Below are 27,843 nucleotides of genomic sequence, written 5' to 3'. Positions count from 1 at the left end.
TATTTGTGAAATATTTCTTCAAACTTATTATGATTAAAATTCAAAAAAATTATTCTGGCAAATCTAGAAAATCTGTAGAATCAAATTTAAATCGTTTTCAAAGTCTTTTGAATTTCTTTTAAAATTTTTGTTCTGGAAAATCTAGAAGAAATAATGATTTGTCTTTGTTAGAAATGTAGCTTGGTCCAATTTGTTATATATTCTAACAAAGTGCAGATTGGATTTTAACCTATTTAAAACATGTCATCAAAATTCTAAAATTAATCTTAATCAGGAAAAATTACTAATGATTATTTTTTTTTATTTTTCAAAAAGATTCGAATTAGCTAGTTTTTCTCTATTTTTTCGGTTGAATTTTGAATTTTAAAGAGTCGAAATTGAAGATAAACTATGTTTCAAAATGCAATTGTCATTTTTTTCGTGTTTTCTCCTCTTTTAAACCGTTCAATTAAGTGTAAATATCATTAATTATTAATAATAACATAGAGTTAAGGTAAATTGAGCAAATTGGCTATTTCTGGCAATTTATTTAAGTGTGTATCAAACTGGTAGCCCTTCGCATTACCCAAGAAGTAGCTCTTGCTTTCAAAAAGGTTGGTGACCCCCTGTGTTATACAGATGGGCGAACATTTTACTTTGATCAAACTTGCATGGATTTATTTCCGGAGCAATACGCTAATGAAAGGGTCAAATCTGTATCCGCACGTGTGCTAATTTTATTATATTCGATACGCGCACGCCCTGTTTTTAGTCACAAATGCGACTGAATTGCTGGCACTGGGCCTGTTCTACTATTTATCGCTCATTTTGGGGGGTTTTGTCTTGCTTTACTTTTGTAGCTGTATGTAGAAAAGGCTTCGCTGGTTGCATCATCTTTGTGCTATTGTTTTAATGTCTTTTATGTCCTTTAAACATCTTTTATATCCTTTGTTTTCTTTCAGTTTTCACATGTTTTTTACATTAACCCCGGCCTAGTCATACCAAAGACTATAAAAATGGCACTCAGCATCAAGGGTTGGAATTGGGGGTTAAATCACCAAAAATGATCAGTGACACCTCCGCGTCAATCACTTGTCCACTTTGTTATGGTTGAAGTTCAATTAAAACATGTTATACAGATGGGCGAACATTTTAGTTTGATCAAACTTGGATGGATTTATTTTGGGAGCAATACGCTAATGAAAGGTTCAAATCTGTATCCGCACGTGTGCTAATTTTATTATATTTAATACTCGTACGCCCTGTTTTTAGTCACAAATGCGACTGAATTGCTGGCACTGGGTCTGTTCTACTATTTATCGCTCATTTTGGGGGGTTTTGTCTTGCTTTACTTTTGTAGCTGTATGTAGAAATGGCGCTGCTGGTTGCATCATCTTTGTGCTATTGTTTTAATGTCTTTTATGTCCTTTAAACGTCTTTTATATCCTTTGTTTTCTTTCAGTTTTCACGTGTTTTTACATTAACCCCGGCCGAGTCATACCAAAGACTATAAAAATGGCACTCAGCATCAAGGGTTGGAATTGGGGGTTAAATCACCAAAAATGATCAGTGACACCTCCGCGTCAATCACTTGTCCACTTTGTTATGGTTGAAGTTCAATTAAAACATGTTATACAGATGGGCGAACATTTTAGTTTGATCAAACTTGGATGGATTTATTTCGGGAGCAATACGCTAATGAAAGGGTCAAATCTGTATCCGCACGTGTGCTCATTTTATTATATTTAATACTCGTACGCCCTGTTTTTAGTCACAAATGCGACTGAATTGCTGGCACTGGGTCTGTTCTACTATTTATCGCTCATTTTGGTTTGTTTTTTTTGTTGCTTTGCTTTTGTAGCTGTATGTAGAAAAGGCTTCGCTGGTTGCATCATCTTTGTGTTATTGTTTTAATGTCTTTTATGTCCCTTAAACGTCTTTTATATCCTTTGTTTTCTTTCAGTTTTCACGTGTTTTTACATTAACCCCGGCCGAGTCATACCAAAGACTATAAAAATGGGAGCCATTACCTCCCTGCTTGGCACTCAGCATCAAGGGTTGGAATTGGGGGTTAAATCACCAAAAATGATCAGTGACACCTCCGCGTCAATCACTTGTCCACTTTGTTATGGTTGAAGTTCATTTCAAACATGTTATACAGATGGGCGAACATTTTAGTTTGATCAAACTTGGATGGATTTATTTCGGGAGCAATACGCTAATGAAAGGGTCAAATCTGTATCCGCACGTGTGCTCATTTTATTACATTTAATACTCGTACGCCCTGTTTTTAGTCACAAATGCGACTGAATTGCTGGCACTGGGTCTGTTCTGTGTGCAACACCTACTATTTATCGCTCATTTTGTGGGGATTTTGTCTTGCTTTACTTTTGTAGCTGTATGTAGAAATGGCGCCGCTGGTTGCATCATCTTTGTGCTTTTACGTCCTTTAAATGTCTTTTAAATCCTTTGTGTTCTTTCAGTTTTCATGTTTTTACGTTATTCTCGTGGACTACCCATAGCTACCAAAAGTCTATCCTCGTCACGTGCAGTAGGAAACACCTCACCTACTGTACGAGGTCGGTATAAGTGTGCACTCGATTGTAGAAAAGGTCAGTCGTGACGAGTGCAATGTTGGCTAAATTGAACATTAACGACTGTCAGCCATTATTCTTAGGGGAAAATTAACTTGCTGGTTCTGCAGATACCACTTATCTGCTTTAATAGCGCTGTCGCGAGCATGGAGGGACAATGTGTGTGTGTGTGTGTGTGTGTGTGTGTGTGTGTGTGTGTGTGTGTGTGTGTTGTGCACTGAAGTGAGTGCACGTTTGGCTCAAGCTGCTAATCCTGCCGGATGCCTTTGCCATGATGTGTCACTCGGCACCAGGAAATCCCCTCAATGTCTTTATTCATACACACACACACACACACACACACACACACACACACACACACACACACACACACACACATGCACACGCACACACACTTTTTTTACTTGAAAATCACAGCTTGGTGAAAGTATATCTTTAAGCGGTCCTGCTGTGCTTTAGTCCCTCATTTTTTTCTAACAAAATGCAGACCTTAATTCCAATCCCAATTGATGTTTATTTATATTTAATTTATTTGTTTTTTCACATTTTTAATTGCATTTTTTGCCCCCCCCCCCCACGTCCACTGGGGACTTTTTGCAGCTTCTACTCGCAGCCTGGAAAGAAAGTTTGCGTAGCAATGATGCAATGCCCGGCAATCAGCCTGCATTGTGTAACATTGTTAGCGCTGCCTGGCTGGCTAGTACACCCCCACCCCCTCACCCCTCCCCCCTCCCCCGTCCCCCTTGAAAGTTACATTTTACCCAATCATGCATCAAAAAGCTTGCATGCTAACATTAGCATGTTTTTGCGAAAGTGCGTAAAGTGTCGCCATCCACACAGCTTTAAGTATAAATGAGCTAAAGTGCGAGCATAAAACGTTAGCATGTCGACATTACCATGACGACATAGAAACGTTAGCGTTCTTCTCAGATGGTGCCAGGTATCAAAAGCAAAGATTTTTCGGTTTAAATGAATAACGTTTGCTAAAATGCTACCGTAAAACGTGATAACGTAGGTAAAGTTAGCATACTTCTGAAATGGCGGCAAATATCAGAAGCTATGATTTTCTTTTAGGCGCAAACGAATAAAATTAGTAAACGTGTTAGCATAAAACGTTAGCAAGCTAATAGAGGAGAAGTTGGCCTGCTAAAAAGCTTGCATGAAACATTAGCATGCTAACAGTAGCATGCTAACAGTAGCATGTTCTTGCAAGAGGGCGGAAAGTTGTCGCCATCCACAAGCTTTTAAGTTTAAATGAGCTAAAGTGCTAGCATAAAACGTTGCCATGCCAACATTACCATGACGACATAGAAAAGGTAGCGTTCTTCTCAGATGGTGCCAGGTATCAAAAGCAAAGATTTTTCGGTTTAAATGAATAACGTTTGCTAAAATGCTACCGTAAAACGTGATAACATAGGTAAAGTTAGCATACTTCTGAAATGGCGGCAATTATCAAAAGCCATGATTTTCTTTTAGGCGCAAACGAATAAAATTAGTAAACGTGTTAGCATAAAACGTTAGCCTGCTAAAAAGGTCGCATGAAACGTTTGCATGCTAACAGTAGCATGCTAACAGTAGCATGTTCTTGCAAGAGGGCGGAAAGTGTCGCCATCCACGATCTTTAGGTTTAAATGAATAACATGAGCTAAAGTGCTAGCATAAAACGTTACCATGCCAGCATTACCATGACGACATAGAAACGTTAGCGTTCTTCTCAGATGTTGCCAGGTATCAAAAGCAAATAGTTTTAGGCTTAATGAATAATGTTTGCTAAAATGCTACCGCAAAACGTGATAACGTAGGTAAAGTTAGCATACTTCTGAGATGCCGCCAAATATCAAAAGCTATGATTTTCTTTTAGTCGCAAATGAATAAAATTAGTAAACGTGTTAGCATAAAACGTTAGCAAGCTAATAGAGGAGAAGTTGGCCTGTTAAAAAGCTTGCATGAAACATTAGCATGCTAACAGTAGCATGCTAACAGTAGCATGTTCTTGCAAGAGGGCGGAAAGTTGTCGCCATCCACAAGCTTTTAAGTTTAAATGAGCTAAAGTGCGAGCATAAAACGTTGCCATGCCAACATTACCATGACGACATAGAAAAGTTAGCGTTCTTCTCAGATGGTGCCAGGTATCAAAAGCAAAGATTTTTCGGTTTAAATGAATAACGTTTGCTAAAATGCTACCGTAAAACGTGATAACGTAGGTAAAGTTAGCATACTTCTGAAATGGCGGCAAATATCAAAAGCTATGATTTTCTTTTAGGCGCAAACAAATAAAATTAGTAAACGTGTTAGCATAAAACGTTAGCAAGCTAATAGAGGAGAAGTTGGCCTGCTAAAAAGCTTGCATGAAACATTAGCATGCTAACAGTAGCATGCTAACAGTAGCATGTTCTTGCAAGAGGGCGGAAAGTTGTCGCCATCCACAAGCTTTTAAGTTTAAATGAGCTAAAGTGCTAGCATAAAACGTTGCCATGCCAACATTACCATGACGACATAGAAAAGTTAGCGTTCTTCTCAGATGGTGCCAGGTATCAAAAGCAAAAAATTTTAGGCTTAAATGAATTAACGCTTGCTAAAATGCTACCGTAAAACGTGATAACGTAGGTAAAGTTAGCATACTTCTGAGATGGCGCCAAATATCAAAAGCCATGATTTTCTTTTAGGCGCAAACGAATAAAATTAGTAAACGTGTTAGCATAAAACGTTAGCCTGCTAAAAAGCTCGCATGAAATGTTTGCATGCTAACATTAGCATGTTCTTGCAAGAGGGCGGAAAGTGTCGCCATCCACGATCTTTAGGTTTAAATGAATAACATGAGCTAAAGTGCTAGCATAAAACGTTAGCATGCCAACATTACCATGACGACATAGAAACGTTAGCGTTCTTCTCAGATGTTGCCAGGTATCAAAAGCAAATATTTTGGTGATAACGTAGGTAAAGTTAGCATACTTCTGAAATGGCGGCAAATATCAAAAGCCATGATTTCTTTTAGATGTAAACGAAAAAAATTAGTGTTAGCATAAAATGTTAGCATGCTAATATAGAAGAAAATGCTACCATAAAACGCGATAACGTAGGTAAAGTTAGCATACTTCTGAAATGGCGGCAAATATCAAAAGCCATGATTTCTTTTAGATGTAAACCAAAAAAATTAGTGTTAGCATAAAATGTTAGCATGCTAATATAGGAGAAAATGCTACCATAAAACGTGATAACGTAGGTAAAGTTAGCATACTTCTGAGATGGCGGCAAATATCAAAAGCCATGATTTCTTTTAGGCGCAAACGAATAAAATTAGTAAACGTGTTAGCATAAAACGTTAGCAAGCTAATAGAGGAGAAGTTGGCCTGCTAAAAAGCTTGCATGAAACATTAGCATGCTAACAGTAGCATGTTCTTGCAAGAGGGCGGAAAGTGTCGCCATCCACAAGCTTTAAGTTTAAATGAGCTTAAGTGCTAGCATAAAACGTTAGCATGCCAACATTACCATGACGACATAGAAACATTAGCGTTCTTCTCAGATGGTGCCAGGTATCAAAAGCAAAGATTTTTCGGTTTAAATGAATAACGTTTGCTAAAATGCTACCGTAAAACGTGATAACGTAGGTAAAGTTAGCATACTTCTGAAATGGCGGCAAATATCAAAAGCCATGATTTTCTTTTAGGCGCAAACAAATAAAATTAGTAAACGTGTTAGCATAAAACGTTAGCAAGCTAATAGAGGAGAAGTTGGCCTGCTAAAAAGCTTGCATGAAACATTAGCATGCTAACAGTAGCATGCTAACAGTAGCATGTTCTTGCAAGAGGGCGGAAAGTTGTCGCCATCCACAAGCTTTTAAGTTTAAATGAGCTAAAGTGCTAGCATAAAACGTTGCCATGCCAACATTACCATGACGACATAGAAAAGTTAGCGTTCTTCTCAGATGGTGCCAGGTATCAAAAGCAAAGATTTTTCGGTTTAAATGAATAACGTTTGCTAAAATGCTACCGTAAAACGTGATAACGTAGGTAAAGTTAGCATACTTCTGAAATGGCGGCAAATATCAAAAGCCATGATTTCTTTTAGATGTAAACGAAAAAAATTAGTGTTAGCATAAAATGTTAGCATGCTAATATAGAAGAAAATGCTACCATAAAACGTGATAACGTAGGTAAAGTTAGCATACTTCTGAGATGGCGCCAAATATCAAAAGCCATGATTTCTTTTAGGCGCAAACGAATAAAATTAGTAAACGTGTTAGCATAAAACGTTAGCAAGCTAATAGAGGAGAAGTTGGCCTGCTAAAAAGCTTGCATGAAACGTTAGCATGCTAACAGTAGCATGCTAACAGTAACATGTTCTTGCAAGAGGGCGGAAAGTTGTCGCCATCCACAAGCTTTAAGTTTAAATGAGCTTAAGTGCTAGCATAAAACGTTACCATGCTAATAGAGGAGAAGTTGGCCTGCTAAAAAGCTTGCATGAAACATTAGCATGCTAACAGTAGCATGCTAACAGTAGCTAACAGTAGCATGTTCTTGCAAGAGAAGCTTTTAAGTTTAAATGAGCTAAAGTGCTAGCATAAAACGTTGCCATGCCAACATTACCATGACGACATAGAAAAGTTAGCGTTCTTCTCAGATGGTGCCAGGTATCAAAAGCAAAGATTTTTCGGTTTAAATGAATAACGTTTGCTAAAATGCTACCGTAAAACGTGATAACGTAGGTAAAGTTAGCATACTTCTGAGATGGCGCCAAATATCAAAAGCCTTGATTTTCTTTTAGGTGCAAACGAAAAAAATTAGTAAACGTGTTAGCATAAAACGTTAGCCTGCTAAAAAGCTCGCATGAAATGTTTGCATGCTAACATTAGCATGTTCTTGCAAGAGGGCGGAAAGTGTCGCCATCCACGATCTTTAGGTTTAAATGAATAACATGAGCTAAAGTGCTAGCATAAAACGTTAGCATGCCGACATTACCATGACGACATAGAAACGTTAGCGTTCTTCTCAGATGGTGCCAGGTATCAAAAGCAAATATTTTTAGGTTTGCTAAAATGCTACCGTAAAACGTGATAACGTAGGTAAAGTTAGCATACTTCTGAAATGGCGGCAAATATCAAAAGCCATGATTTCTTTTAGATGTAAACGAAAAAAATGAGTGTTAGCATAAAATGTTAGCATGCTAATATAGAAGAAAATGCTACCATAAAACGTGATAAGGTAGGTAAAGTTAGCATACTTCTGAGATGCCGCCAAATATCAAAAGCCATGATTTCTTTTAGGTGTAAATAAAAAAAAATTAGTGTTAGCATAAAATGTTAGCATGCTAATATAGGAGAAAATGCTACCATAAAACGTGATAACGTAGGTAAAGTTAGCATACTTCTGAGATGGCGCCAATTATCAAAAGCCATGATTTCTTTTAGATGTAAACGAAAAAAATGAGTGTTAGCATAAAATGTTAGCATGCTAATATAGGAGAAAATGCTACCATAAAACGTGATAACGTAGGTAAAGTTAGCATACTTCTGAGATGGCGCCAAATATCAAAAGCCATGATTTCTTTTAGATGTAAACGAAAAAAATGAGTGTTAGCATAAAATGTTAGCATGCTAATATAGGAGAAAATGCTACCATAAAACGTAGGTAAAGTTAGCATACTTCTGAGATGGCGCCAACTATCAGAAAAGTCCAAATGTATCAGAAAAGACACGCAAACTTTGTGTAAATATCTCAACAAATATGAGAGGATTATATATAAGTCAAGAAGGTGAGGCAGCAACTCACACATTCTCGTACTTTCTGTAACATCCACGAAGAAATGATGTCAGCCATCCTGACAAATATCTCAATTGTTTTTTATTAAATGTTGACAATATTTCAGTAGGAAACCTCACAATGTATTAAATCCATAAAGTGTTATAAAATGGTATGAAATGGAGTAGATACGTTATTGTGATGTACAGAAATGACACATTTTGACCAATTTTATTTTGAAATAAAATGTTGACACTCCTCTTAGACACACAAAATAAAGGTGTTTGATGTTTTTCGATGATAAATTAAACACATTATGTCACCAATAATGTTCAAAAAAGAACTTTTTTAAAGCCTTGTCTAAATGTTTACTGACATATAATATCAACATTACTTTTACTGTCAACAAATATCGCTTAACGGCCTCCTCGAAGACTAATATTCGGTATCAGTATCGGCCCCGGAAGAACCAAAGTGGTGTGTTTCACAGCATTGTTGACTTGAGGAGCAGCTCCTAATCAAGAGGACGCTCTTACGTAAGACAGTTTAATAATTGGAGGACGGAAAGTACCTCCCTCAAATCTGGCGTGGGTTTATTTTCGCTGGTGGTGACGACACGGGGCCAAGTGTTCCGTTCCGTTCCGTTCCGTTCCGTGGCCCCCAGCCGTGCCATGATGCTGCTGTTGTTAACTCTTCCTTCACCACTCCTTTTTCTCCACTTTTTCCTTCCTATCACACACACACACACACACACACACACACACACACACACACACACACACACACACACACACACACACACACACACACACACACACACACACACACACACACACACACACACACGCACACATTCATGTATTTCTTACCTGCTTGAGACCTGAGAAAAATGCCTCCCTCTTTAGGACCAGCCTTTCTAGATATATAAAGATGTGTATTTACAACATTAATAATATATACATACTATGCAAATATAAAAAAGTTGGAAAAATGAGAAAAACAAAAGAAAAAGGTCACAATTTCACAAGAAAAACTTAGAATGTTGGCAGTATTAAAATAAAACTCAACATTTTACAAGAAAAACGGAACATTTGAGCAATATTATGATAAAAGTTGGAATTTTACTCAATAACAGTCGCAATTTTACAAGAAAAGCTTCAAATTTGGGCAATTTTATGAAAAGAAAAAAGTCAATTTACTCGACAAAAGTCACAATTTTATCAGAGAACTTAAAAATGTTGTCAATCTTGTAATAAGAATCGGAATTCTTACTTGGCTTCACTCGACAAAAGTCATCATTTTACTAAAAAAAATGTCACTATTTTACAAGAACAACAAATAAATGGGCAATATTGTGATAAGTCAGAATTTTATGCAGCATTAAAAAAGTAATAATTTTACAATAAAAAGTGATCATTTTACGAGAAAATATTGCAATATTACAGAAACAGAAAGAATATGATAAATTGTTCCCAATTTTATAAGAAGTCGACACATTGTGAAAAAAAGACGGGTTTTAGTTGATTTATATTTTTTTGAATTTTTCGTTTGTAATTTGTTTTTAATTTTCATTATTTACTTTAAGTTATTACAATATTTCTCTATATACATATTTATTAATTTTTTTAAATTAATTTTGACACTTGACAAAAGTCATAATTTTGCACAAAAAAAATGTCACTATTTTACAAGAACAACAAAAAAATGGGCAATATTGTGATAAGTCAGAATTTTATGCAGCATTAAAAAAGTAATAATTTTACAATAAAAAGTGATAACTTTACGAGAAAATATTGCAATATTACAGAAACAGAAAGAGTATGAGAAATTGTTCTCAATTTTATAAGAAAAAAGTCGACACATTGTGAGAAAGACTGCTTTTAGTTATTTTTATTTATTTTTGAATTTTTATAATTTTCATTATTTAAATCAAGTTATTACAGTATGTCTCTATATACATATTTTTTTTTAAATTATGAAAAGAGTCGTGGTTTTACTCGACAAAAGTCCCAATTTTATAAGAAAACTTAAAAATGTTGGCAATATTATAATAATAATTCTGAATTTTACTTGGTAAATTATGAAAAAAGTCCTAATTTTACTCAATAATTTTACTAGAAAAACTTGGGCAATTTTATGAAAAGAAAAAAGTCAATTTACTCGACAAAAGTCACAATTTTATCAGAAAACTTAAAAATGTTGTCAATCTTGTAATAAGAATCGGAATTCTTACTTGGCTTCACTCGACAAAAGTCATCATTTTACTAAAAAAATGTCACTATTTTACAAGAACAACAAAAAAATGGGCAATATTGTGATAAGTCAGAATTTTATGTTGCATTAAAAAAGTAATAATTTTACAATAAAAAGTGATAACTTTACGAGAAAATATTGCAATATTACAGAAACAGAAAGAGTATGAGACATTGTTCTCAATTTTATAATCAATCAATCAATCAATCAATGTTTATTTATATAGCCCTAAATCACAAGTGTCTCAAAGGGCTGTACAAGCCACAACGACATCCTCGGTGTCGAGTGGGTCTGACATAATATTGTGAAAGTCCAACACATCAGCGAAAGTCCAGTCCATGGTGGGGCCAGTGGGAACCATCCCGAGCGGAGACGGGTCAGCAGCGTAGAGATGTCCCCATCTGATGGACAGGCTAGCGGTCCACCCCGGAGCAGAGTAGAAAAGAAAAGAAAAGAAACGGCAGATCAACTGGTCTAAAAAGGGAGTCTATTTAAAGGCTAGAGTATACAAATGAGTTTTAAGATGAGACTTAAATGCTTCTACTGAGGTAGCATCTCTAACTTTTACCGGGAGGGCATTCCATAGTATTGGAGCCCGAATAGAAAACGCTCTATAGCCCGCAGACTTTTTTTGGGCTCTGGGAATCACTAATAAGCCGGAGTTCTTTGAACGCAGATTTCTTGTCGGGACATATCGTACAATACAATCGTCAAGATAGGCAGGAGCTTGACCGTGTAGTATTTTATACGTAAGTAGTAAAACCTTAAAGTCGCATCTTAGGTGCACAGGAAGCCAGTGCAAGTGAGCCAGTATAGGCGTAATATGATCAAACTTTCTTGTTTTTGTCAAAAGTCTAGCAGCCGCATTTTGTACCATCTGTAATCTTTTAATGCTAGACATAGGGAGGCCCGAAAATAAAACGTTACAGTAATCGAGACGAGATGTAACGAACGCATGGATAATGATCTCAGCATCGCTTGTGGACAAAATGGAACGAATTTTAGCGATATTACGGAGATGAAAGAAGGCCGTTTTAGTAACACTCTTAATGTGTGACTCAAACGAGAGAGTTGGGTCGAAGATAATACCCAGATTCTTTACCGAGTCGCCTTGTTTAATTGTTTGGTTGTCAAATGTTAAGGTGGTATTATTAAATAGATGTCGGTGTTGAGCAGGACCGATAATCAGCATTTCCGTTTTCTTAGCGTTGAGTTGCAAAAAGTTAGCGGACATCCATTGTTTAATTTCATTAAGACACGCCTCCAGCTGACTACAATCCGGCGTGTTGGTCAGCTTTAGGGGCATGTAGAGTTGAGTGTCATCAGCATAACAGTGAAAGCTAACACCGTATTTGCGTATAATGTCACCTAGCGGCAGCATGTAAATACTAAAGAGTGCAGGGCCAAGAACTGAACCCTGGGGAACTCCGCACGTTACCTTAACATAGTCCGAGGTCACATTGTTATGGGAGACACACTGCATCCTGTCAGTAAGATAAGAGTTAAACCAAGACAAGGCTAAGTCTGACATCCCAATACGCGTTTTGATACGCTGTAATAAAATATTATGATCAACAGTATCGAAAGCGGCGCTAAGATCAAGAAGCAGCAACATAGATGACGCATCAGAATCCATCGTTAGCAATAGATCATTAGTCATTTTTGCGAGGGCTGTCTCCGTAGAGTGATTTGCCCTGAAACCGGATTGAAAAGGTTCACAGAGATTGTTAGACGCTAAGTGTTCATTTAGCTGCTGTGCGACAATTTTTTCGAGAATTTTCGAGATAAACGGAAGGTGGGACACCGGCCGGTAGTTCACCATGAGGTCAGGATCGAGGTTAGGTCTTTTGAGTAGAGGATGAATAACCGCTTTTTTGAATGCTAGAGGAACAGTACCAGAGGAAAGTGATAAGTTTATAATATTTAACACTGATGGACCTAATAAAACAAAAAGCTCCTTGATAAGTTTCCCAGGAATTGGGTCAAGTAAACATGTTGTTTGTTTTGTCCCATTTACACATTTTAACAATTCCTCCAATGTTATTTCATCAAAGAGAGAGAAACTATTTTGGAGGGCAATGTCCGTCGTATATACAGTCGTATTTGTGTTAATAGAACCCAGTTGTAGCTGGGATGCGTTGTCTTTAATCTCTTTTCTAATGACTTCAATTTTCTTATTAAAGAAATTCATAAAGTCATCTGCTGAGTGGGTGGAGCTACTGGGAGGAGTCCCTTGTTGGGTTAGCGATGCTACTGTACTAAACAAAAATTTAGGATCATTTTTGTTGAGGTGGATGAGATTTGAGTAATATTTAGCTTTAGCTGAGGTAAGCATGCGTTTATAAGTTATTAAACTATCACTCCATGCTTGATGGAAAACCTCAAGTTTAGTCGCACGCCATTTGTGTTCCAGTTTTCTACATGATAATTTCTGGGCTTTAGTTTCTTCTGTAAACCATGGGGTACGCCTTTTAGGGGCCCTTTTTAGCTTTAGCGGTGCTACAATATCAATGGTGTCGCGCAGGGCGTCGTTAAAGTTGTTAGTGAGGTTATCAACAGAGCCCACATAATTTGGGAATGGTGCCATTACTGAAGGCAGTAGGTCAGTAAGAGTCGTCGTTGTGGCAGTATTAATGTTGCGGCTGCTATAGTAGTTATTATTATTATTATTAGTTTGTTGACAATGAGTCAGAACTTCGAATTTTATAAGGTAATGATCGGACATTACTTTAGTGTACGGGAGTATCGTAACTTTAGAGGTGGTGACACCCCTGACAAGCACTAGATCTATCGTATTACCGTTGCGATGCGTGGGTTCATTTATTATTTGTGTAAGACCACAGCTATCAATTATAGTCTGGAGCGCCACGCATGGAGGGTCCGATGGGGTATTCATATGGATGTTAAAGTCTCCCATTATGATTATATTGTCGGCGTGCGTCACTAGATCAGCAACGAACTCTGAAAATTCATTGATAAAGTCCGAATAGGGCCCTGGGGGGCGGTAGATGACAGCCAGGTGGAGAGGCAGCGGTGTGACAAACCTCACAGTAAGCACCTCAAACGAGTTATATTTATTATTTAGGTCCGAGGTAAGGCTAAAGTTTTTGTTGTATATTAGTGCAACACCCCCACCCCTTTTAATGGGGCGGGCAATATGCGTTCCCGCATAGCCAGGAGGAGACGCCTCACCCAGCGCAAAAAAGTCGACACATTGTGAGAAAAAGACTGCTTTTAGTTATTTTTAGTTATTTTTGAATTTTTTGTTTGTAATTTTTTAAAATAATTTTTATTATTTACTTTAAGTTATTACAGTATGTCTCTATATACATTTTTTTAAATTATGAAAAGAGTCGTAATTTTACTCGACAAAAGTCATAATTTTACTAAAAAAATTTCACTATTTTACAAGAACAACAAAAAAAATGGGCAATATTGTGATAAGTCAGAATTTTATGTAGCATTAAAAAAGTAATAATTTTACAATAAAAAGTGATAACTTTACGAGAAAATATTGCAATATTACAGAAACAGAAAGAGTATGAGAAATTGTTCCCAATTTTATGAGAAAAAAGTCGACACATTGTGAGAAAAAGACTGCTTTTAGTTATTTTTATTTATTTTTGAATTTTTATAATTTTCATTATTTAAATCAATTTATTACAGTATGTCTCTATATACATATATTTTTTTAAATTATGAAAAGAGTCGTGGTTTTACTCGACAAAAGTCCCAATTTTATAAGAAAACTTAAAAATGTTGGCAATATTATAATAATAATTCTGAATTTTACTTGGTAAATTATGAAAAAAGTCCTAATTTTACTCAATAATTTTACTAGAAAAACTTAAAATTTGGGCAATTTTATGAAAAGAAAAAAGTGATTTTACACGACAAAAGTCACAATTTTATCAGAAAACTTAAAAATGTTGTCAATCTTGTAATAAGAATCGGAATTCTTACTTGGCTTCACTCGACAAAAGTCATCATTTTACTAAAAAAAATGTCACTATTTTACAAGAACAACAAAAAAATGGGCAATATTGTGATAAGTCAGAATTTTATGCAGCATTAAAAAAGTAATAATTTTACAATAAAAAGTGAAAACTTTACGAGAAAATATTGCAATATTACAGAAACAGAAAGAGTATGAGAAATTGTTCTCAATTTTATAAGAAAAAAGTCGACACATTGTGAGAAAAAGACTGCTTTTAGTTATTTTTTTTAAATTTTTGAATTTTTTGTTTGTAATTTTTTAAATTTTCATTATTTACTTCAAGTTATTACAGTATGTCTCTATATACATATATTTTTTTAAATTAGGAAAAGAGTCGTAGTTTTACTCGACAAAAGTCAAAATTTTATAAGAAAACTTAAAAATGTTGGCAATATTATAATAATAATTCTGAATTTTACTTGGTAAAATTATGAAAAAAGTCCTAATTTTACTCAATAATTTTACAAGAAAAACTTAAAATTTTGGCAATTTTTGAAAAAAAAAAGAAGTAATTTTACTCGACCAAAGTCCACAATTTTATCAGAGAACTTAAAAATGTTGGCAATCTTATAATAAGAATCGGAATTCTTACTTGGCTTCACTCGACAAAAGTCATAATTTTGCACAAAAAAATGTCACTATTTTACAAGAACAACAAAAAAATGGGCAACATTGTGATAAGTCAAAATGTTATGTTGCATTAAAAAAGTAATAATTTTACAATAAAAAGTGATAACTTTACGAGAAAATATTGCAATATTACAGAAACAGAAAGAGTATGAGAAATTGTTCCCAATTTTATAAGAAAAAAGTCGACACATTGTGAGAAAAAGACTGCTTTTAGTTATTTTTATTTATTTTTGAAATTTTTGTTTGTAATTTTTTAAATAATTTTCATTATTTACTTCAAGTTATTACAGTATGTCTCTATATACATATTTTTTTTAAAATTATGAAAAGAGTCGTGGTTTTACTCGACAAAAGTCCAAATTTTATAAGAAAACTTAAAAATGTTGGCAATATTATAATAATAATTCTGAATTTTACGTGGTAAAATTATGAAAAAAGTCCTAATTTTACAAGAAAAACTTAAAATTTGGGCAATTTTTGAAGAAAAAAAAGTAATTTTACTCGACCAAAGTCCACAATTTTATCAGAGAACTTAAAAATGTTGTCAATCTTGTAATAAGAATCGGAATTCTTACTTGGCTTCACTCGACAAAAGTCATCATTTTCCAAAAAAAATGTCACTATTTTACAAGAACAACAAATAAATGGGCAATATTGTGATAAGTCAGAATTTTATGCAGCATTAAAAAAATTATAATTTTACAATAAAAAGTGATAACTTTACGAGAAAATATTGCAATATTACAGAAACAGAAAGAGTATGAGAAATTGTTCCCAATTTTATAAGAAAAAAAGTCGACACATTGTGAGAAAAAGACTGCTTTTAGTTATTTTTATTTATTTTTGAAATTTTTGTTTGTAATTTTTTTAAATAATTTTCATTATTTACTTCAAGTTATTACAGTATGTCTCTATATACATATTTTTTTTCAAATTATGAAAAGAGTCGTGGTTTTACTCGACAAAAGTCATAATTTTACTAAAAAAAATGTCACTATTTTACAAGAACAACAAAAAAATTGGCAACATTGTGATAAGTCAGAATTTTATGCAGCATTAAAAAAGTAATAATTTTACAATAAAAAGTGATAACTTTACGAGAAAATATTGCAATATTACAGAAACAGAAAGAGTATGAGAAATTGTTCCCAATTTTATAAGAAAAAAGTCGACACATTGTGAGAAAAAGACTGCTTTTAGTTATTTTTATTTATTTTTGAAATTTTTGTTTGTAATTTTTTAAAATAATTTGTATTATTTACTTCAAGTTATTACAGTATGTCTCTATATACATTTTTTTTTTTAAATTATGAAAAGAGTCGTGGTTTTACTCGACAAAAGTCAAAATTTTATAAGAAAACTTAAAAATATTATAATAATAATTCGGAATTTTACTTGGTAAAATAATGAAAAAAGTCCTAATTTTACAAGAAAAACTGAAAATTTTGGCAATTTTTGAAGAAAAAAAAGTAATTTTACTCGACCAAAGTCCACAATTTTATCAGAGAACTTAAAAATGTTGTCAATCTTGTAATAAGAATCGAAATTCTTACTTGGCTTCACTCGACAAAAGTCATAATTTTACAAAAAAAATGTCACTATTTTACAAGAACAAAAAAAAAAAGGGCAACATTGTGATAAGTCAAAATTTTATGTTGCATTAAAAAAGTAATACTTTTACAATAAAAAGTGATAACTTCATGAGAAAATATTGCAATATTACAGAAACAGAAAGAGTATGAGCAATTGTTCCCAATTTTATAAGAAAAAAGTCGACACATTGTGAAAAAAAGACTGCTTTTAGTTATTTTTATTTATTTTTGAATTTTTTGTTTGTAATTTTTTTAAATAATTTTTATTATTTACTTCAAGTTATTACAGTATGTCTCTATATACATTTTTTTTTTTAAATTATGAAAAGAGTCGTAATTTTACTCGACAAAAGTCATAATTTTACTAAAAAAAATGTCACTATTTTACAAGAACAACCAAAAAATGGGCAACATTGTGATAAGTCAGAATTTTATGTTGTATTAAAAAAGTAATAATTTTACAATAAAAAGTGATAACTTTACGAGAAAATATTGCAATATTACAGAAACAGAAAGAATATGAGCAATTGTTCCCAATTTTATAAGAAAAAAGTCGACACATTGTGAGAAAAAGACTGCTTTTAGTTATTTTTATTTATTTTTGAATTTTTTGTTTGTAATTTTTTAAAATAATTTTCATTATTTACTTTAAGTTATTACAGTATGTCTCTATATACATATATTTTTTTAAATTATGAAAAGAGTCGGTAGTTTTACTCGACAAAAGTAAACATTTTATAAGAAAACTTTAAAATGTTGGCAATATTATAATAATAATTCTGAATTTTACTTGGTAAAAAAGTCCTAATTTTACTCAAAAAATGCCACTGTTTTACAAGAACAACAAAAAAATTGGCAATATTGTGATAAAAGTCAGAATTTTATACGACAAATGTCACCGTTTTGCATTAAGAAGTTATCATTTTACATACAAAAGTAAACATTTTACGAGAAAATATTGCAATATTACAGAAACAGAAATTGTTCCCAATTTTACAAGACAAAAGTCGACACATTGTGAGAAAAAGACTGCTTTTAGTTCATTTTTATTTTAAAATTTTTTTTGTAAATGGTTTTTAATTTTCATTATTTACTTCAAGTTATTACACTATGTCTCTATATACATATTTATGATTTTTTTTAATTAATTTTGGCCAAAGGGGGCGCATTTCAATTTCTTACACACACTTGTTATTTCATATGTTGACCAGAGGGGGAGCACCTTTAAAAGCGACACACAGTCAATTTGAAAAATCCTTCCTTTTTGGGACTACCCTCATTTTGATAGATTTCACCAGCAGGGGGTGCAAATGAGACATTGTCTATTAGATGCAATGTTATTGGGACCATGATTTATGTCATCACTTGTTCACACCTCCTCATATGGAAGATACTTTTCCTTGTTGGTGTCCCAAGAAGGGTAGAAATACAAGAACACACACACACACACACACACGCGGGTTGTTTGTTTTGTATCCTTGACTGCGAGTACACACACACTCCCAGACTGAAACAACAGAGAGAGACGAGGGCCAATCAGCAGCAGAGTTAGTCAAAATGGCCTCCAAGGTGAAATCCTTCCTGCTGAATGAGCCGGATGATGATGAGAAATAACATCTCTGTGTTGTTGGGATTGAGGTCTGCTTGTTTCTGTTCCCTGGTCGAATAAAAACGTGTCGGGCGGGATGACTGAGGACACAGTGACTCACTTCCTTTCCTGCTGCCAGACCACCGCTACGACTTAGTAACTGCTTGGATGGAATGGCCGCTCTTTCACTTCTTCTTCAAACAGAACTTTTCACACTCATTTACAACTCAAACTCAACTTCATTTTTGTCGGACCGCCGAACAATTTTTCACTTTGCATCTCGGGTCCGGCGTTTCCGGGTGTTGTTGATAAACGGCTTTTGCTTCGCATAGTAGAGTTTTAACTTGCACTTACAGATGTAGCGACCAACTGTAGTTACAGACAGTGGTTTTCTGAAGTGTTCCTGAGCCCATGTGGTGATATCCTTTACACGCTGATGTCATTTTTTTGATGCAGCAACCGCCTGAGGGATTGAAGGTCCGTAATATCATGGCTTACGGGCAGTGATTTCTCCAGATTCTCTGAACCTTTTGACGATATTACGGACCGTAGATGGTGAAATCCCTAAATTCCTTGCAATAGCTGGTTGAGAAATGTTGTTTGCTCAGGCATTTGTTGACAAAGTGGTGACCCTCGCCCCGTCCTTTGAATGTGAACGACTGAAGCTGCTTTCGTACCCCAATCATGGCACCCACCTGTTCCCAATTAGCCTGTTCACCTGCGGGATGTGTTCCAAATAAGTGTTTGATGAGCATTTCCTCAACTTTCTCAGTCTTTTTTCTTGTGCCCCGCTTTTTTTGAAACATGTTGCAGGCATCAAATTCCCAATGAGCTAATATTTGCAAAAAATAACAAAGTTTTCCAGTTCAAATGTTAAAATATCTAGTCTATTCAATTGAACATAAGTTGGAAAGGATTTGCAAATCATTGTATTCTGTTTTTATTGACCATTTACACAACGTGACAACTTCACTGTAGTAACATAAGCTAGCTTGTGGTATTTTGCTTTGAAAAATAAAACCGTGAGGAAGTTGCAAACAGCACCTTTAATGTTAATACTCAGTAATAACACCCATTTCTTTTGAAATGTATGTATATATATATATTATATATTTTTTTAGCCTTTTTAAAGATAATATATGCATCATCTATATTATTATATTATATTATTTATTATATATATTATTATTATTTTATTATGCATAAAAATATACCATATACGAACTGGCCACGCCCCCACCGGCACAGGTGTCTTGGCAATCATTCAACCATATTATTTTCCAAGGGAGTTAACTTCTGTAATCTGCTCGGTGTCGCAAGCCATTCATGCCGCTGCTGCTAGGCAACAGACCAAACACCCCGATGCCCTCGTTCTCATCTCTTTAATCATGCTTCTTTGGACTCACTTTCCACCAATATGTGCTCAGTGTTTGGAACAATTTCCCTTGCGGATCAATAAAGTTTGTCTAAGTCAGGCTGTTGCATTTGAGCGTTGTCAGTCCGTCTGGTAATGTTGTCGTACTCGTTTTGTACGGCAACTTGCGTCACAACACGTATTATGATTGGTATTGCGATGTAATCGGCGGGAGCAAGTGATTTGCTACGCGGTGCGCACGACAAGGTAATCGTCCATCTTTGTGCGTTACCTGCCTCCCAATGAAGCCAGCGCATGAATGAATAGGCGCACACGCACACGCGTTGCACTTTCACACGCTTTTAATTTGAAAGAATGTGGTCTTTCCTGCTGGCGCTGCCGCATTGACGGGTGTATTCGCGGGTGCAGTACGTGGAGGCACATCAATAACCTCCTGTTTGTTTTTTGTTTTTTTTAATCACCGCATAATTGCTTCTATTAAAGTCTGGTTACAACGTGACCGCGAGAGAGGGAGACTTGCGGAGTAAGAGGCGAGAATTGGAAAAGCTATTTTTCACTTTTCTGCTGTGATGTACATGGTGTATTTAAGTTCAAGTACCAATGATTGTCACACACACACACACACACACACACACTAGGTGTGATGAAATGTGTCCTCTGCATTTGACCCATCCCCTTGATCACCCCCTGGGAGGTGAGGGGAGCAGTGGGCAGCAGCCGTGCCGCGCCCGGGAATCATTTTTTGGTGATTTAACCCCCATTTCCAACCCTTAATGCTGAGTGCCAAGCAGGGAGGTAATGGGTCCCATTATTATAGTCTTTGGTATGACTCGGCCGGGGTTTGAACTCACAACCTACCGATCTCAGGGCGGACACTCTAACCCAGACCTGGGCATTCTGCGGCCCTTTGTGCGTCCCTGTCCGGCCCACGTGAGGCCAATTATAAATTACAAAATAAATTTTAAAAAGTATCTATGTCGAGTGTGCAATACAACGGTGCTGCTTTTGTTTTGAAAATCGTTATTTGTATTTATTCCGTAATGGACGTATGCGTGTGCGTGATTGTGAGTGAATGTGAACAGCTGCAATCATTAATTACAAAATAAAGTTGAAAAAACATCTATGTCGTGCGCGCAATACAACTGTGCTGCTTTTACTTTGAAAAGTATTATTTATGGGCGTGTGTCCGTGTGTAACCTGCGAGTGAAGGTGCACATGCAGCGACAAGTGATGCACGGTTTACACCCGAGACGCTAAAAAGAGAAAAGTTGATGAAGAATGGCGTGTTTCCAACAAGACATGGACTGCCAAGCAACGTTCCCTCTAAGGTGCGTGCCTGCGCAATTGCGCACTGCTCAAGCGTCCGCTGCGCGCAGCAAATATATGCCGCGCACCAAATCAAATCCCATCTGAATTCTAAACAAAATAAACATATTTATTCTGTGTAATTTTGCAACGCAACTTTGAGTGACAGTGACAACAAGCGGCCCTAACGGTGTTCGTCAGCACCGTTCAATTGAACACCGTTCAATTATTGTAACGTCTATCGAGATGCTTCGAGGACAGGAATTATATCGATCACTTTATTGAGCAAAACTGTTTGTATTCGGACATAACCACACCAAAAACATGAGTAAAACAATTCTATCTCGAAAAACTAGTCATTTTCTGCCGTACAAACCAGGCCAAAACCAACTTGTCATCTGTCACCAACACGCATACCCCTAAACCACTGGTGCGTTTATGGCCACACAAAAAGTCGGACAACTCAAACACCACACAAAGTTACACTATGACTCCTCAGTCATATGTGTGCTTATTTTACTGTCATTTATTATTAATGTTAATTTATTTATATTAGTCATGGAATGCTGTTACACACACTATGTTGAAGTATTACTATTATTATTATTATTATTATTATTATTTATCTTACGGTATATATCAAAAATAATATTGAGCAAAATTTAATTGAAATATTGTCGATGTGGCCCTCCAGCAGTGCTCGGGTTGCTCATGCGGCCCCCGGTAAAAATTAATTGCCCACCCCTGCTCTAACCACTAGGCCACTTTGGAATACATCATGTATTTTCTGGACTATAGTGCCACCGGTATATAAGCCGCACTCACTAAGTTTAAAAATATATATTTTTTCTAGAGATGTCCGATAATAATAATATCATCGGCCGATAAATGCTTTAAAATGTAATATCGGGAATTATCGGTATCGTTTTTTTTTATTATCGGTATCGTTTTTTGTTTTTTTTTTTTAAATTTTTTTATTAAATCAACATAAAAAACACAAGATACACTTACAATTAGTGCACCAACCCAAAAAACCTCCCTCCCCCATTTACACAAAAGGGTTGTTTCTTTCTGTTATTAATATTCTGGTTCCTACATTATATATCAATATATATCAATACAGTCTGCAAGGGATACAGTCCGTAAGCACACATGATTGTGCGTGCTGCTGCTCCACTAATAGTACTAACCTTTAACAGTTAATTTTACTCATTTTCATTAATTACTAGTTTCTATGTAACTGTTTTTATATTGTTTTTAATTTATTATCTTATTTTATTTTTTTATTTTTAAAAAAAAAAAGACTTTATTTTCACCATACCTGGTTGTCCAAATCAGGCATAATAATGTTTTAATTCCACGACTGTATATATATTGGTATCAGTTGGTATCGGTAATTAAGAGTTGGGCAATATCGGAATATTGGATATCGGCAAAAAAGCCATTATCGGACATCCCTAATTTTTTCCATATATTAGCCGCACCGGACTATAAGCCGCAGATAAATACGTTGTGAAATGAGTTATTTACACAGAAATATTTATTTACATACCTTAATTCAGGGGTCACCTTAGCCCGTAAGGACCAGATGAGTAGCCCGCTGGCCTGTTCTAAAAATAGCTCAAATAGCAGCACTTACCAGTGAGCTGCCTCTATTTTTAAATTTTATTTATTTACTAGCAAGCTGGTCTCGCTTTGCTCGACATTTTTAATTCTAAGAGAGACAAAACTAAAATACAATTTGAAAATCCAAGAAAACATTTTAAAGACTTGGTCTTCACTTGTTTAAATAAATTCATTCATTTTTTTACTTTGCTTTTTATAACTTTCAGAAAGACAATTTTAGAGAAAAAATACAACCTTAAATTTTTTTTAGGATTTTTAAACACATATACCATTTTACCTTTTAAATTCCTTCCTCTTCTTTCCTGACAATTTAAATCAATGTTCAAGTAAATTTTATTTTTTTTATTGTAAAAAATAATAAATACATTTTAATTTAATTCTTCATTTTAGCTTCTGTTTTTTCGACGAAGAATATTTGTGAAATATTTCTTCAAACTTATTATGATTAAAATTCAAAAAAATTATTCTGGCAAATCTAGCCCTCACAACCTACTGACCAAACGTGGGGCCACACAAAGTAGGCAGGACATGTACGTGTGTGTGTGTGTGTGTGTGCGTGCGTGCGTGTGGGGGTGTGTGCGTGTGTGTGTGTGTGTCTGTGTGTGTGTGTGTGTGTGTGTGTGTGCACTTATATATTTTTTTCATCATTCTAGCTATAGTGGAAAGGGGGGCCCTCACAACCTACTGACCAAAACGTGGGGCCACACAAAGTAGGCAGGACATGTACGTGTGTGTGTGTGCGTGCGTGCGTGCGTGCGTGCGTGCGTGTGCGTGTGTGTGGGGGTGTGTGCGTGTGTGTGTGTGTGTGTGTGCGTGTGTGTGTGTGTGCGCGTGCGTGTGTGGGTGTGTGCGCGTGTGCGTGTGCGTGTGTGTGTGCGTGTGTGGGTGTGTGTGCGTGTGTGTGTGTGTGTGCGCGTGCGTGTGTGGGTGTGTGCGCGTGTGCGTGTGTGTGTGTGTGCGTAGTTATCACGTTGGAAAGTTAGCGTGAATGTTGCAAACAATCACTCCCAAATATGCAGTTAGTTTTTTCCCACCTGAGAAACAATGCAAAGCAATTGATTATAATCACACAAGCCCCGCCCCTTTCTACGTAATGTTGGCGGACGCCATCCCGAAACCCAAACATCCTGTTTGTTGTTTGTTCCAGCGGGCGCGTGTCCCCTGACCTCGACACGGCGGTAACCATGGCAACCTGCTTTGACAACAACGTGGCATTTCCGGGTTTTTGCAGTTTTTGGCGTTTATGATCGCAGATCCCAATCCCGAGGCGTGATCGCCGATAATGATCTGGCTTTTGGGAAGTGGCGGCGTGGCCGCCGGAAGGGCGTGTTGTAGCGTAGGAGTAAACGTGCGGGCGGGAGGACGTAAAGAATGGGGGAAAGTGTCACACCTGGATGGAAACTCTCTCGCTGTCGTCACAGCAGGTGTGTCCTCATGAACGCACTCGACGAGCGAAACCAGCTGACGTGTGTGTGTGTGTGTGTGTGTGTGTGTGTGTGTGTGTGTGTGTGTGTGTGTGTGTGTGTGTGTGTGTGTGTGTGTGTGTGTGTGTGTGTGTGTGTGTGTGTGTGTGTGTGTGTGTGTGTGTGTGCGTGCTCTGTCCCGTAGATGACGAGGAGGCGCTCCACTCCATCATGAAGGACCTGGCAGCCCTGGGGTGTTGTTACACGCAGAACAGCCACAAGCCCAAGAGCAGAAGTTTACTGTAGCAAACAGGTGATTGACTTTTCATACACTTATTACTACTGTACAAACATGTGAATCATACACTTATTATTACTGTACAAACAGGTGATTTACTTTTTATACACTTATTATTACTGTACAAACAGGTGAATCATACACTTATTATTACTGTACAAACAGGTGATTGACTTTTTATACACTTATTATTACTGTACAAACAGGTGAATCATACACTTATTATTACTGTACAAACAGGTGATTGACTTTTTTATACACTTATTATTACTGTACAAACAGGTGAATCATACACTTATTATTACTGTACAAACAGGTGATTGACTTTTTATACACTTATTATTACTGTACAAACATGTGAATCACACACTTATTATTACTGTACAAACAGGTGATTGACTTTTTATACACTTATTATTACTGTACAAACAGGTGAATCATACACTTATTACTACTGTACAAACAGGTGATTGACTTTTTTATACACTTATTACTACTGTACAAACAGGTTTTTGACTATTTATACACTTATTATTACTGTACAACCAGGTTATTGACTTTTTATACACTTATTACTACTGTACAAACAGGTTTTTGACTCCTTATACACTTATTATTACTGTAAAAACAGGTGATTGACTTTTTATACACTTATTACTACTGTACAAACAGGTTTTTGACTATTTAATACACTTATTATTACTGTACAAACAGGTGATTGACTATTTATACACTTATTATTACTGTACAAACAGGTAAATCATACACTTATTACTACTGTACAAACAGGTAAATAATACACTTATTACTACTGTACAAACAGGTAAATAATACACTTATTATTACTGTACAAACATGTAAATCATACACTTATTATTACTGTACAAACAGGTAAATCATACACTTATTACTACTGTACAAACAGGTAAATAATACACTTATTATTACTGTACAAACAGGTAAATAATACACTTATTACTACTGTACAAACAGGTAAAATAATACACTTATTATTACTGTACAAACAGGTTATTGACTATTTATACACTTATTATTACTGTACAAACAGGTAAATCATACACTTATTACTACTGTACAAACAGATAAATAATACACTTATTACTACTGTACAAACAGGTAAATAATACACTTATTATTACTGTACAAACATGTAAATCATACACTTATTATTACTGTACAAACAGGTAAAATCATACACTTATTATTACTTTACAAACAGGTAAATAATACACTTATTTATTACTGTACAAGCAGGTAAATCATACACTTATTAATTACTTTACAAACATGTAAATCATACACTTGTTATTACTGTACAAACAGGTGATTTACTTTTTATACACTTATTACTACTGTACAAACAGGTAAATCATACACTTATTATTACTGTACAAACAGGTAAATCATACACTTATTATTACTGTACAAACAGGTTATTAACTTTTTATACACTTATTACTGTACAAACAGGTAAATCATTTTTATACACTTATTATTACTGTACAAACAGGTTATTAACTTTTTTATACACTTACTACTGTACAAACAGGTAAATCATTTTTATACACTTTTTATTACTGTACAAACAGGTAAGTCATACACTTATTATTACTGTACAAACAGGTGATTCATACTTCACAATGTAGAACAACAGCACACAAACATGGCTGCCACTTCACAATGTAAACAACAGCACACAAACATGGCTGCCACTTCACAATGTAAACAACAGCACACAAACATGGCTGCCACTTCACAATGTAAACAACAGCACACAAACATGGCTGCCACTTCACAATGTAAACAACAGCACACAAACATGGCTGCCACTTCACAATGTAAAACAACACCACACAAACATGGCTGCCACTTTCACAATGTAAACAACACCACACAAACATGGCTGCCACTTCACAATGTAAACAACACCACACAAAACATGGCTGCCACTTCACAATGTAAAACAACACCACACAAACATGGCTGCCACTTCACAATGTAAACAACACCACACCAAACATGGCTGCCACTTCACAATGTAAGCAACACCACACAAACATGGCTGCCACTTCACAATGTAAACAACAGCACACAAACATGGCTGCCACTTCACAATGTAAACAACAGCACACAAACATGGCTGCCACTTCACAATGTAAACAACACCACACAAACATGGCTGCCACTTTCACAATGTAAACAACAGCACACAAACATGGCTGCCACTTCACAATGTAAACAACAGCACACAAACAATGGCTGCCACTTCACAATGTAAACAACACCACACAAACATGGCTGCCACTTCACAATGTAAACAACACCACACAAACATGGCTGCCACTTCACAATGTAAACAACAGCACACAAACTATGGCTGCCACTTCACAATGTAAACAACACCACACAAACATGGCTGCCACCTTCACAATGTAAACAACACCACACAAACATGGCTGCCACTTCACAATGTAAGCAACACCACACAAACATGGCTGCCACTTCACAATGTAAACAACACCACACAAACATGGCTGCCACTTTACAATGTAAACATTATTATTGTATATTATGACTACATTATTATTGGTTATCTCTTCAGTTTAAGAGCACAATGTAAAGGAGATGATTGCATATTGTTGTAATGTGTGGCATCTTGAGACAAGATGACAGTCTAAATGTCCTCCTTCACCCCTTATTTTCACACTTTCATGAATTTTTGTGTAGTACTAAATACAAAAATTGCAGTTTTGGAGAGAAAACAAAAACAAAAGTTCTCTCTCTGCGGCGCCCTATAAAGTCACCTTTTACTCTCCTTCAATCCAACATAGTAATGCTGCCAAGGCTGGGCCAATCAGAGGCCGCGATACTGAACAGCTTAGTTTTTCTTCGGTCCCATCGAGAACGCCAATACTAATGTAGCGTTAATTTTTGTATTTCATTGAAAAGGCTTAAGTTATGCCCAAAACACACACGCATATATATACATATATGCATATATGTGTGTTTGATATATATATGTATATATATATATACAACACACATACATACACACACACACACACACACACACACACACACAACACACACACACATATATATATATATATATATATTATATATATATATTATATATATATAATATATATATATATATATATATACATACACACACATACATACACACACATATATCAATCAATCAATCAATGTTTTATTTATATAGCCCTAAATCACAAAGTGTCTCAAAGGGCTGCACAAGCCACAACGACATCCTCGGTACAGAGCCCACATACGTATAAAAATATATAAAATAAACGTAAAATACGTATAAAATATGTATAAAAATATATATATATTAGGGCTGCAACTAACGATTAATTTGATAATCGAATTAATCTGTCGATTATTACTTCGATTAATCGATTAATAATCGGATAAAAG

The 27,843-nt window shown here is 35.4% G+C and overlaps 1 long non-coding RNA gene across 1 annotated transcript in view; it reads left to right on the top strand.

The window, feature by feature from the left end:
* The window catches only part of LOC133629731 (uncharacterized), a 49,915-nt gene extending 25,530 nt beyond the window's left edge, over nt 1–24,385 (top strand). The window contains exon 4 of the long non-coding RNA XR_009821112.1: nt 24,286–24,385. This is a non-coding gene — a long non-coding RNA (uncharacterized LOC133629731). The remainder of the gene's footprint in view (nt 1–24,285) is intronic.
* Nucleotides 24,386–27,843: the final 3,458 nt, after the last annotated feature.

Source organism: Entelurus aequoreus, linkage group LG15 (genome assembly GCF_033978785.1).
Source record: "Entelurus aequoreus isolate RoL-2023_Sb linkage group LG15, RoL_Eaeq_v1.1, whole genome shotgun sequence".
NCBI classification, from domain to species: Eukaryota; Metazoa; Chordata; class Actinopteri; order Syngnathiformes; family Syngnathidae; genus Entelurus; species Entelurus aequoreus.
The sequence above is the reverse complement of the archived record's forward strand: the minus strand, read 5'-3'. Positions and strand labels throughout refer to the sequence as shown.